The 12747-nt window shown below is 51.1% G+C and overlaps 1 long non-coding RNA gene across 2 annotated transcripts; it reads right to left on the bottom strand.

Annotated features, from left to right (window-relative positions):
- Nucleotides 1–788: 788 nt before the first annotated feature.
- On the bottom strand, nt 789–9305 carry LOC142087490 (uncharacterized). Of its 2 annotated transcripts, XR_012675464.1 has the most exons (7): nt 9173–9305; nt 8264–8514; nt 5771–5865; nt 5134–5247; nt 3921–3993; nt 1887–3141; nt 789–1221 (listed from the first exon to the last, which is right to left on the bottom strand). It is a non-coding gene; the product is annotated as an uncharacterized LOC142087490 (long non-coding RNA). The 2 variants fall into 2 exon arrangements; XR_012675463.1 differs by lacking the exon at nt 8264–8514 and having other exon boundaries at nt 1887–3138.
- Between the last annotated feature and the right edge of the window lie 3442 nt (nt 9306–12747).

Here is a 12747-nt window from a genome sequence, read left to right as displayed (position 1 = left end):
GTTGTAATTACAGTTATGTTGTTGGTTTAGGATCACTATAAACCAGGCCTTGCTAGAGTACACATGGAGGCAGCAGTAATTTAAACATGCCAAAATCGGGCCACTTCCATTCTCAGCTGAATACTGTGCGGTCTCCTCTTAGGCACCGCAGCCCTGCGATGGAGAGCTCTGCTTCAAGTTCTGCTCTCTTCTTTCCTGGTTTTACAGAACCTTGTGCGGTACAGACCACAACCATCTCCACATCTCCTTCTTTCTCTCATGCTCTCGTTGAGCAAAAAATATTTGTGACACAGGCTGCCCGGTGCCCCACCGAGAGCTTGCACAAAGTAGGTACAAACCCAGCAACCGGTGATTTGCCTGAGCTCTCCCTCCTCTGACCGCTTGAAGCCTGACCCCCTCATTCCATAGCTTAATCGGGCAGAATCACTTTCATTACTCCTCTGCAGTCTATTCAAATTAGAAGCACATCGATCACAGGAAGAGCTGGGATCCAGCCTGAGCCCCAGCTGTGGCTCACAGGTAAGTGAGCTGCTTACCCAGGATCTGATAAAACGATCACCTTCATCCAATGGTTTCAGTCTGGCTGATGGAGACTGCACTCCTGACCGGAGAGAAAGCCTTCGGTTAAATCACGTTGGGTGTAGAGAGACCTGCCCGAGCTCGTTCTCCTGCCAAATAAGTAACACATGGCACGGGAGCAGAGGTGGCACCTCCCACACAACTGGGACGTAACTCAGACATGGGCTGTAGCTTGGATGGCAGCTCTGAGAGCATCCCGGTTTCCCCGCACTCGGTCTGTCCTGTCACTGGTCCTTCTAGCTATGGGAACTCATTACACGATGGTGATATGGGCTGCAACTTGCCAGGTGTGGTCTTCGGTGTTAGATCTGGCCTGTCAAGAGTCTCTGTCAGAACATCTCTGTGGCATGTCCTCAGAAGGCTATGAAAGAACAGCCAAGCCACCATCCAGAAAACACAGCCAATCCCAAATAAATCCCTTGGTTTACCTTCTCCATTCTCACTTTTCGCCATGAGTTCCTCGAGGAGTTGCGCAGATCTGCCTGCGGAGCACAGGCAGGAAAGGGGTGCTGGACTGTGAGCGCTGGGGCTGGATGCAGGTCTTCGGCCCAGGGCCCCTGCTCTGCGGTGCTGGGTTGCCAGAACTATCCTTTCCATCTCTCCTTTATCGCTGTGTTGTCTGGCGCAGTCGGAATCGCTGCTCTGTTTATTTGTCATTTTTGGGGTGGGGGGAGGGGATGAGGGTATAATTTTCAGCGGTCTATGACAGCATAATTAGGTAAATATAAATGAAAGAAAAACACACTCTTGAAGTCCAGGGACTTTCACATATTTTTCCTGTTATTCCATCTCACTGGAAAAATAAAAGCTACTCAGCATGAACATTTATTAGCAATTAGTATCTGGGGCGCTTGGGACCTCCTGGGACAAGGAGGTAATTAAAGCTTCCCACAGCCTTCTCCTTGGATTTTGCTATCCTGTGCTCCTTTCTGGTCCCAGCCCTGCCTGTCCATGACAGGACATTGCATTTGTGAGCCTGGGACCTGAGGCATCATCAGCATCAGATAGCTCAGAGCAATGCCCTGGCTGCAGTCTGCCAGGCCAAAACCTCCAGACGATCCTCACCCTCACCCACAGTCAAATGAAGCAAAACCCCTTAGAAAAAGGGGGGGGGGAGGGAAGAGTAGCATGTGAAACCACCATAAAAGGGCAATAAAAAGATCTAAATCAGCAGCCCAACAGTCTGCATCTTCACGACGACATCGCTGTGCACTTTTTTATTCTCTGCCCATTTAGACACACACTGAGCAGCTCCTTTGAAATCAAAGCGTTTGCATTTATATTGAAAGCAGAATCTCTCGGCTTACTTTAAGCTCAAGTGGTAGACTTGGACGTAAGTTAATGCAGGATTTAGGAATCACCTTCGCCATCGGGACGAGGAGTGTTTCCAGGATGCTGTTTGTCTCCGAAAGAAGGCAGCTTTTGGCAAGGGGAAGATTTGCATCTTCCCCCGCAATGCTGGGAGCCAGAGCAGCAGGGCATCGTGTAGGTGTGCAGAGCAGGAACTGGTGCTGGCTCGCTCACTGCCTCACCTGCCCGAAGAGTAAGAGAAATACCACAATGGACAGCCCTAATATCCTTGCAGAGGCTATTGATGTTACTATTTTTATACTTTTTTTTTACCTTCCTGGATCAGAATTTGAGGTCTTGGTTTTCCCTCATGAAATGAAGAGATTCTGTATAGGTAATATTTATCCATAAGGTCCCTGAGAAACCCTCATCTTATAAAGGATGCACTTAGAACCCTGATTACGTATCTTAGCAGTAAATTATAAAAAAAAAATAAATCACAAATTCCCCTATTTTTCAACGACTTTGTTTTAAACCTGCTATCTAATAGTAGTCACAAATGAAGCTGGCTGCAATCAGAGATCAGAGGCACTTTCAAAGTTTTACAGAATGTCTTTGGAGGGAGATGGTGAAGGTAAAATTGAGCATTAGGAGAGCAGCGCTTCCTTTTACAATGAAATGAGAACAGAAAAAAAAATAAAGATCAGATTAACTTGTCACCACATGTAATTGTAACCGCGCACTCCTGGAGCGCTCTGAGGACCATACAGACACTAAGGGGCAGGCTGCCATCACCAGTCTGAAACCGCACCACAGCTAACCGTCCAGCCCTGCCACAAACAGGGCTGCTCTGATGCGTAACAGCACGTGCTTCAGGGCTGGGCCACGCTCAGCCGTTCAGAGCTGGGCCAGGAGAGGAACCAAAGGCCCCCCTGCCTCTGCTCCAACCACCACGTCCCCTTCCCCGGTCCTCCCAGTCCTCACTGACTGGCTTGCCGGCATTCAGCCCTATAAGCTGGTAGTTCACGTTTGCAGGATGTGTTCTCACAGCTGTAGTCTGTGCCACCCTGGAAAAGCCAAACACGGCAAGTCTGACGACATTTCAGTCAATTTTTTTTTATTGCTGGGAGCCTCAAAGCTTGTCAGTTACGCAGCCAAGCTGGAACCTTGCTGCTGTGAGGAGGGCCAAGGCTGGGTTTGTTCTCCTGATGAAGAGCGAGATGGGAGAGGACCAGAACTGAGACAGAGCTGGGCTTCCTCCTCCTGCTCCTGCTGGCAGAAGGGAAAGGTTAGGGGGACAGTGACCAGCACCGAGCTGCAGCTCCTTCCTCTCCAGTGCGGAGAGCTACCCTGTTCCCACCTCGAACCAGGACCCCTGACTCTGTTAGAGCACAGACCCCAAGGGCTGGATTTGCCCCAGAGAATTCACAGTCAAGCCAGGCTGATGCTGTAAGGTCCCACCACCCGCCTGCCCAGAAGCTGCATTCCACCCCCGGACTGCAGCGGGGACAGGCAGGTCCCAGCCCAACCTGCTGCCACCACCACCTGAAGCCTTTGAACATGACTGCTGGTTTTCAATCTGAAATTCCAGCGTCCAACCAAGTAAATAATTGTACATGTCACATTTATTTACTGCCTCCAATAATTCTTTGCTGGCCCTTTTGGTTTGGATGTAAGTGACTTTTTAATATATATTTTCTCACACTGGTGGCACATAATAAAGTAATCATGTAATTACTGCAGCCATAAATTTGTCACCTTGGTAAGTAATTTTTATGACTTAGAACAAGAGAAGAAAAGTGTGTCTCCTTTTCTGCAGTGATGTGGTCTGTGGTCACAATCACTTTAAGGGGTGGGTTAGTTTGTGTCATTCTCCTGATTCAGGCGCTTAGAATTTGTTTATACTTTGATCGAGTCTTTCCTTCGCTACTTGCTCAGTGATATTAGAACATTTTCAGAATTTAACCCCCTTGCAAATAAGAAAAACCCCACCTGGGAAGCCGGGCACTGAAGACCAAGGCACAGAAGACTTATCAGCCTCCTGATCTCACCTGGTACACCTAGGAGCGACGCAGGCAGGAGGGCTGGGTTCGTGGCTCTCAGCCAGGGCACACCAGCGTTTTCCTGGGAAAAGGGACATCAGAGTAAGAGACTTAAAACATCAGTACTGAAAGGGACCCCAAGCAGCCTCACCCCAGGACAGAATCACCCATTCCCTGCTATTGCTGACAGATGTTTGTTTGCCCTCTCCTTGAAGAGGCACAATGATGGAGAAAAGCCAGCATTTCTCCAGAAAACATAATCTGGAATTTCACTGTTTTCACAGGTAGAGGATTTCCCTTTTCTCTCGTATTTATAGTTCTTGCTGCCACTCTCCCAGCCCCTCCCAAATACATCATAAAGAGCTGTGGCAACATTTTCAGGTTTCAGAAAACTCAGAGAGTTTGGAATTAGTTTTCACAGCGATACCTCTGATTTACAAAAGTACTGCACATAGCTTGCTTTTTAGAAAGCAACTTTCCATCATGACCTTATTCTATTACAATATTGGTACAAAACACATTTCAACTGATGAAGTTACAAACAAAAAGAGAATACTAATATTCATTTTGACAAATCAGATCGGAAATTTCCAGCTGTGCTGCACTGCTTCATTAGGACTATTTTTGTTTGATCTGTAAATTAAATTTTTCTTCTTGCAAAGGTTTTATTTTGGATAAAATAGTGTTTTCCAGGAGGGAAATATTTCATTAGAATTTTCTTAATCACTTATAGCCCCATGTCAGCAAGGTTGATTTCAATGCTTTGATGCTAGGTGTATGTTTGAGCACTCTATGGCATCGGAGCAGCAGTTTTCAGTTTCCTCCTGTCCTCTTTTCCATCTCAACACAACATATCCCTCTAATTCAAGGAGCTATGAACTGGATTCAATGTGCTGCCAATCTGCATCCAAATAGCTGGCAACAGTGAATTTTTCCCATTTCAAAACTCTCCACATGAAAGTCCCAAAGTATTTGAGACATGCAAGTTGCGAGTTACGCTCCAGGATGCAGATCTGTGGGCAAGCTGAAGTACAGAGCAGGTACATGACTCACCCCAATTTAATGCTAAAAGCCAGTGGTAGAGCTGGACTCTGTAGCCAGAAAGCTCTGCACTTTAAGCAGAAGCTTTCAGATCTTTTCAATTTTCAGTTTTCCCTGGTGGAAAGAAGGGTACTGCTGGTGATTCCTGTATCACATATCTGAATATCCATTTCTTAGTCACCTTTTGAAGAGCTCCAACAAACAGGTCATGACCCCACAGGGGATCTAATGGCCCTCAGGGACCTCAGGGACGCCTCTCCCCAGAGTGGGTTTTGCCACCAATTCTGGATGATTGCTGCCGAAGAGAGAAAAATCAGGTAAGAGGAGTCTTTCCTTGTTCCCCAGGATAAATTCCCTGCCACCCCCCCACAGGAAAGGGGGTAATTGTGATTACACTGCTCCTGAAAGCCGCTCAGACAGCGATCCCTTGAAAGACAGGCTCACACATTTTGCCCTGTCATAGTCAGGGGCTCTTCCTGACAAACTAGTTGCTGCTGCTACTCAAGCAGCATGTTTTATTCATGCCAAAGAGTGTTCTTTTGGCCGCGTCAACATCAAGCAAATGCAGCACAGAGTGGGCCAGTTGGGTTCATCCCAGGAAATCATTTATCTCCCTTAGGGAAGTGCTGTGCAATGCCCTTAAGCCCTCACTGATATTTAATGGTGCGAGTCTGATGCTTAAGCACCGTCCCTGCGCTGAAGTTGTCTTGCTTCTGCGTTGCTTTAAGGCAACAATCGCTAGCGTTTGCAAAGGCTGAGGGGAAGGATTTGTTTAATGCAGCCCCAAGCCCCTGCCCTAATGGGTTGTTAATCCATACCCAGTGCATCAAATTTGCCAGCTGACTCCCAGGGGTCCCCAACATGCCTCCATCCTCCAGACGTTTGCTGGCAGCCTGCGGTTTCCTGGGATCCCCTAGGGAAACGAAACAGTGACTGTAATAATAACCCCCACGCAGCCCCCTCCCTCCTGACCCAAAAGCAGTTGGCAGCCAAAGTGATATGCACATTACTGGATTTATATGAAGTGCTGCTGAGCAAGAAAGATTTGAGGGGGTTTAACAGCTAGATGGGACCGAGAGATGATCTCAGTGCATTGGCTTGTGCTGTGAGGAAGGGCGAGAGCTTTAAAGTAACAGAACAGGAGAAGCCTGCAGAGAGCGGAGGTGCCTCCTCCTGTCCCCACGGGACAGCCAGCACACCCGAGGCACCGTCAGAAGCCGCAGTAGGACCGTGACCGTGTGAGGCAGTTGAACGTGTGCTACCCAGAAGTGGCCTTAGGTGACAAGACTGCAATCCCAAAAGATGCTTATACCCCAGGACTGCCCAGTACAGGGGCAGAGCGAGAAACTTGGTTTTCTCATGTAGACTCCCATCATGCTACAGTGCTGGAAAAAGCAAGGGCCTCCTGAACATGAAAGAGGGTTTTATCCAGCCATCAGGCTTGTACCTGATCAAGTCTGGAAGGATCTCTTGCTGCGGGAGTTTACTAGCTCCTTGGTGATGTTTAGAGTGGACGCTCCATGTCAATTTGCCCTGTAATAGCAGGGTGAATTTCTGTGCATCTGCAGGCTCTGATAACACCGGCCAGACGGAGACTTCACCCACAGGGATGGCGTGCTTTGCCTGCACACAGACCGCCTAGATGCTGACTGAGAGCACCCCCTGCTAGCAGCCGATACACAGCTCTGCCAATAGCCAAAAACTCGCAGCAACAGCCTGTTGCTCCCCTGGTCCGGCTGATGGCTGCTGTGCTTCGGCCCCCTCCCCGCCTCCCCAGGTCAGGGTTTTCTTCCCAGACCTCAGCTGTATTTCTGTCCGGATCCGCAATACCCTTTCACACCATCTCAGGGTCCCTCTCGGGTGAAGTCAGTCTCATGGAACTGGAGCTCAACTCAGGGCATCTCAACAAAGCAAACTGACACCAACTAGAAAGGAAGTTACGAGCACCCACTAAACCCCAACCAAGTGATCAAGTCTCAACAGGAGACAAATCACGTTCATCAGGGGTGAGTAGCTGTGGGATTAACCCCTTTGGTCGCTCCTCACCCCCTTCAGACAGAAAAGCTTTTAATAGGTCAGCAGATAAAAAAAGCAGCAGCGAAAACATTCCTTATCTCCCCTGCCATGCCTGGGCTCTGTAATACAACTGATTCCTGCGATGTGCAGACCTACTCAAACAAGTTTATCTTCATTCGAGGAATAGTCGTACAGTGAGATTGCAATGTAATTACCTTCTCACAAACCCTAACTGGAAATCTTCACATCCAGTCATTAGCTTTAAGACAAGCAGACAGGCAATTACATCTGAATAAATGACTGAGAAATGAATCCAGGAGACTCTCAGCCCTGATTCAACCTCCAATGCACAATCTTAGGTGCAGCAGCAAGCTGTCCATCAGGCTTACCTGTACCTGGCACGATCCTTTGCTTCTCCACACCAGTCATCCTAGCCATCCCAAGACTCCCACAGGTGACCCGAGATCTCCCTCCCTGTGACCCTGGTGTGGGCAAGCTACCTGCCTGCCTCCCCCATGCTCTGCGATGGACCTGGGTAACCTTGGCAAGGCCTGGCCCGAGGCTCCAACGCCTCCTGAGTATGTCACTCTTGGCTGAACTCCTCCTTCACCTTTTCCCTTCCTCTCTTTTCTCAGGAGGTTTATAAGCCCCGATGCTGAATGTGTGAAGTCTCCCAAGCAGGTGAGCAATAAAACGTCCGAGACCTCATTGCAGGGGAGAGGCAGCAGCTCTAGTCTAGTGGTTAGAGCACGCAGGCAGCAAGCCAGGACACTTGGGATCAATGCCTGGCTCCAGCATAAACTTGCTCAGTGGCCCTGGGAAAGTGGCAGAGGGGAGCAGGCTTTCCACAGGAGCTGGGTCTCCCTCCACGCGGTGCTTCAGTGGGGGTCAGCTTTTCTGAAGGGTCCAGCATTCACTAGTACCCACAGTGGCACAGAACGTTCCCCAGACGGTTAGGAACCGCTCTCCCTCCACTGGGTCATCAACCTTCCTCTTCCTCGCTCCCCTGTAAGACTGGAACAACACAGCTGGCTGGTTTCCAAGCCTCTCCCAATGAGGGCGGGGGAGTTGCACTGAATATATTTCCCAGCCACGCTCTTTCTGAAAGCTATTTTAAAAAGCCAAATGCAACACTCCCCCCCACAGACCCCTCTAAAGACTCTGCATTTAATCGTCCTCCTGTGGGTGCCAGCATTACCATCTACCTACAGGAGAAAGGGCAGGCGCATAATGGAACTGCCAGCCACCTCACGGTACCCATAATATTGATTCAGGGGCTGCTGTCTGGTACTCACCAGGTCTGCATTCTTGCTCTCCTCCCTCCATTTTACCATCAAGATGGATATTTTATCTTGTGTGATTATTTACTTAACGAAACACAGGTATTTGCAGCCCAGAGGGTATTCCCCACTGGGAGGCTGGAATAACAGTTTCGCACGGCACAGCACATCAGGCTTTGGGAGTACTGACAGCATCCTTTACAGGGGGAGATGGCGGTGTTGGGGAGGAGGAGCTGAAGCAGCTGAAGAGGTTGTTTGATTGTTTCCTGGTTGTGAAAAAAGTCAGCTGGTTATGGAGAAAGAAGAGGAGGAGGGAGAAGGCAGGGAAGGTGTGGGGGAGGGGGTGGGTGGCCTGCTGACGATGGGAACGACACTTCTGGCACCAGCTTTGTACATATGGAAGCCTGGATTCCTGGCGAGCCAGGGCTGTGGGTGGCCAGGTCTCCCTTATCTCCCGGGGGAGCGTGCTTCCTGGATGCAGAGCCTCCTCCCACCCCCAAAAGAAACAGCTACAACTCTCCCTTTGTCTTCTGCAGAAACCTCGAATTAACGTCTTGTTATGATGCACAGGGGAAGGAGCCTCGCCGCATGCTCTCCTTCTCCACGCTCCCACACTGCCGACAAGGCAAATTCATTTGGCTGCGGAAAGTCCCAGCAAGGCCCCTGCCGCAAGGGCTGGAGCTCTGCTCGCTGCCGGGCGACAGGAGCCAAGGACCCTTCCCTCTGCTCTTCCAGAGCGCCCCTTCCCAGCCCTGGCAGCGGCCGCGCCCGAGTCACAGGCACTCCCAAACCGCAGGGAGATCAAAACCAGATGATGAAGATGCATGCCCCCTACAAGCGGTCCCGGTGCCAGGCCTGCGGAACCGCCGCGAACCCACCCTCTCCGCGCAGGGAGCGGCGCTCCAGCCTCCCCGCTGACCTCACCGGGAGCTGAGCTCTCCAACAGCCCGCGCTCGGAACCGAAGAGGAGGCCCAGGGCGGGCGGCACGGCCTGGCGAGGAGGCGCTGGGCTTGTGCTCGGGCAGGAGGGGGGCTGCGAGCGGGCCGCGGCTCCCGGGGCCTGCGGGTGCGTAGGGGGCGGCGGCTGCAGCCCCACGGCTTCCATGGCGGCCCGGCCCGGCCCTCGCGGCAGACAGTCGCCTGTCACGTGCCTCGCGTCCTGCCTCCTGATTGGCTGCGTGGTCTATATAAGCGCGTCCCCGCAGAAGGTGCTAGAAGGCGCTGTCTCGCTGAGGGGGAGGGCGGCTGCGGAGGGGGGAGCTGATAAGCAGAATTAGGGGTTTTTAAGCATGCTTCGCTTTGCTTTTCCTGGACCACACAGGCCTTCCCTGAGGCATCATTCCTAGCAAAATTAGACCACTGCAAGATTTATTGGCTGAGGGGAGAGCTGGAGTTCAGTTCTCTGTCATCAGGTTCATACGCAGTAACTCCAGGCAGGCGCCCGACCTGGGCCCACATCCCCATCCCCTCCGTGCGAGGGGCGGGCAGGCGTGCTCGGGGCCTTCCTTACCTCACCGTTCGTCTGCTGGGGGACGTGGCTGGGTTGTGGTCACCCCCATAAGCAGGTTTTGGGGCTGCTTGTGCCCCCTGGGAGGGGATGCTGGTGTCCGTCCCCTCCCCGGCAGGGCAGGGTGAGGTGGAAGCCGGGCGGGAGGTGACAGAAGGGCAGCAGAGCATGGGCAGGGGTGTCTCAAAGGAGGGATATTCCTGTGGGTTTAACAGGGAATAACTTGACCGATGGGGATGTGCTGCATCAGCCCGCGGCAGCCTGCCTCTGAAAGGGCAATAAAAAACCCCTCAGGGCCAAAAAAGTCCAGTGCCTGGTCTTCTGAATGTGGGAAAGGACTTGGTAACCTTGGGGCTGGTAACACTTACCCTCGTGAGTGCTGCTGAATTACCGATATCAAGCTCCTTGACAAAGTCCATGCCCTGTGGTTTTAACGTTTGGCAGCTACCAAAGCGTGGTCCTTCAGCGTCACCGTTCCCAGCATCAGCAGTGGTGGCCCACAGGGCTGCTTTGGGGAATGGCAGAAGGTCTGCCAGGATCCAGCCAAGCCTCTGGGCTTGGCACGGGAGGAGCAATGGAGAACAGCCCACGGGGAGATCACGTTGTGTTATATTGTGGAAGGAAGGCCTCACCATATGACCAGAGACAATCCTGAAAGAGAAAAGTTCGTTTTCACAGGCAGTGTCAGGCTTTGGAAAGCACGGGGTTGTGGGCTGTGTGTTAGAGTCTAACCACCCACAGGGAAGAACAGGATGATGATTTCAGGCTCAGTCTGGTTTTCCCCAGCCTGCAAGTGGCTGGTGTTGCTTCAGAGTGATAAGAGAGCGTGGCATCACGCTGCAGCACAGCCATCAATGGTACCCGGCTACCCTGAGCTTCACCCAGCTGCTCCTCATCCCCTCTCCTTCTCCTGTTCCCTACACCACTGTGCTTCTAGGTTTGTAGAGTAGCTGCAGCTAGAGGGACATATCTGCACACCCCTCTGCATCTGAACGCCGAGAAGTGCTGATAATCCATGGGGACTTTCACTCTCTCCCCTTGCCACCAGGAACTGGTGGCTTCACAGACCAGGCAGGCACACACATCGCCTTTCAGGCCGCTCAGCTGCGTGTCTGGACACAAAGCACTCCCGTGTGAAGGCCATGCTCCAGAACTGGCTCGGGAGGCGAGCTGGTCTCCTGCTGCTCCTGCGCGGCAGCCTGAGCAGGAGGAAATGGAAGATGGCTCTGTTCCCTGGGGCCTCGGCTCGGCTCAGGAGATCGGTTGGAGCACACTGCTGACAGACAGCTGCTTGCCGGTCTGGCCAGAGGGTTCGGGATGGCTCATTAGGGAGCCACCCTCCTTCCCCCATCCATTAACGTTGTCTTTAGGCCTTTGCTTTCCATACACCGCACTGCACTGCTGCCTTCCAGCATGCTCCCAGTGCAGGCACCTGAAACATGTCTTCTGTACCCTTGGGCGACTGAGAAATATGTAAATGTCAGTCTTATTTGCAATGCAATAATGTTTCGAGACATTGAGGTCATTATGTATTAACCTGGCAATGACACTGTTTAATCTTCCCAAGAGGTTGGAATCAAAGAGAAAACATATCGAGCCCATTCCCAGGAGTGTGTCCTGCATTTGTGGTTTTATAATCAGAAGAATGTAGCCTGTGTTTGTACTTCGCTAGGTTAGGAAAGGGCCTTTCTTAGTCGTTTGTTTATTCAGAGGTTAATGCATTAGCTGTAAGGAACCTGCCAGCAAGGGCACAGAACAGGAGCTCTTTTTCTGTCCATGACGGCTAACCTGTCAAAACAGTGGTGGTTCGGGTTAGCACCCAGAAGTGCAGTTCAGTGCTTTTTTCTGGTTACTTGAACATCTTCCACTGAGTAAACAGGTTGGAAGAGCCTGGTGTGCGGTCTTGTATCGCTTCTGCGTGCCCACTTCTGGACAGAATGGTAAAATACAGGTGTGGTCCTCCTCGTTTAAAGTCACTCTCACCGTGGTCCTTGCCAGAGGGTGGATGAGGCTTTGGTGGTTTCATGGTTGTTTATTCCACACTTACTCATCTGTGGGCCCCCCCATGCTGGCTCTCAGTTGGCTGCGATGGCAATTTTTGTTCGGTTCTGTCAGGATTTGATTTGACATCTTTTTCCAATTCAACATCTGTAGTATGTTATCTAGGCCCAAGCTTAAGTACAAAAGGCTTTGACCGTCCCATTGCTAAGTCCCAGAGTTATCGATAATGCTTTGAATGCACCCCTTGACCTCTTCCAGAAATGTGACTGCTCTACTGCAGCAACTTTCAGGAATTTCTTGCTAATTTTTTCTTAGCATGGCAGTTTTTTAGTGATGCTGTCACTGATGGTGGGCACAGGGGAGGACGGGTCTTAGAGCCTAGTCATTATTGAAATAACTGTCATGTACTTAGGTATTCCATCTGCTGCTGAACTGGGATTATAGCTTGTGTGAATGCTCTTCATCAGCTTCAGTGCAAAGTTAGCAAGGTCCCTTTATGGGTTAGCAGGGAGCATTTATGGGGCTCTGAAGGAGCACAGTGGACTTTAAATTGGGTGACACTAGAGGTACGCCATGGTGAGGGGTTCCCCCAGCAACCTTCTCTTGAAGTTCATGATGGAGAATAGAGTAGGTAACTTGTACAATGCCTCCAGCTGGGCAGGAGCCTACCTGCCTGTGTCCTGAAGGGCTGAAGGTGGTTGCTGTGTGCAGGCAGGCCCGGTAGTGTGTGAACTGGACTGTATGGTTGTCTGGTTCACCTGCTGCTTAATAACTTGCCCTTGAAGGAAGAGAAAAAACAAACGAGTGACGTATCCGGTTGTATGCCCGGAGCTGGGAAGCACCGAGGTGGTGGTCACAGTCCCGCTGCAGAGGCTGAGGCCTCCTCCTCTCCGTTCCCAGGCTGCCAATGCTGCAACTCCTCCTGTCCCTGCACTTTGCTTTTCTTTCCTCAGAAGTTGTCAAGGCATCAAACTTGTGTCCAAGAGTTGGT

Source organism: Calonectris borealis, chromosome 13 (assembly GCF_964195595.1).
Source record: "Calonectris borealis chromosome 13, bCalBor7.hap1.2, whole genome shotgun sequence".
NCBI lineage: Eukaryota > Metazoa > Chordata > Aves > Procellariiformes > Procellariidae > Calonectris > Calonectris borealis.
This window is presented reverse-complemented; position numbering and strand designations above follow the sequence as displayed.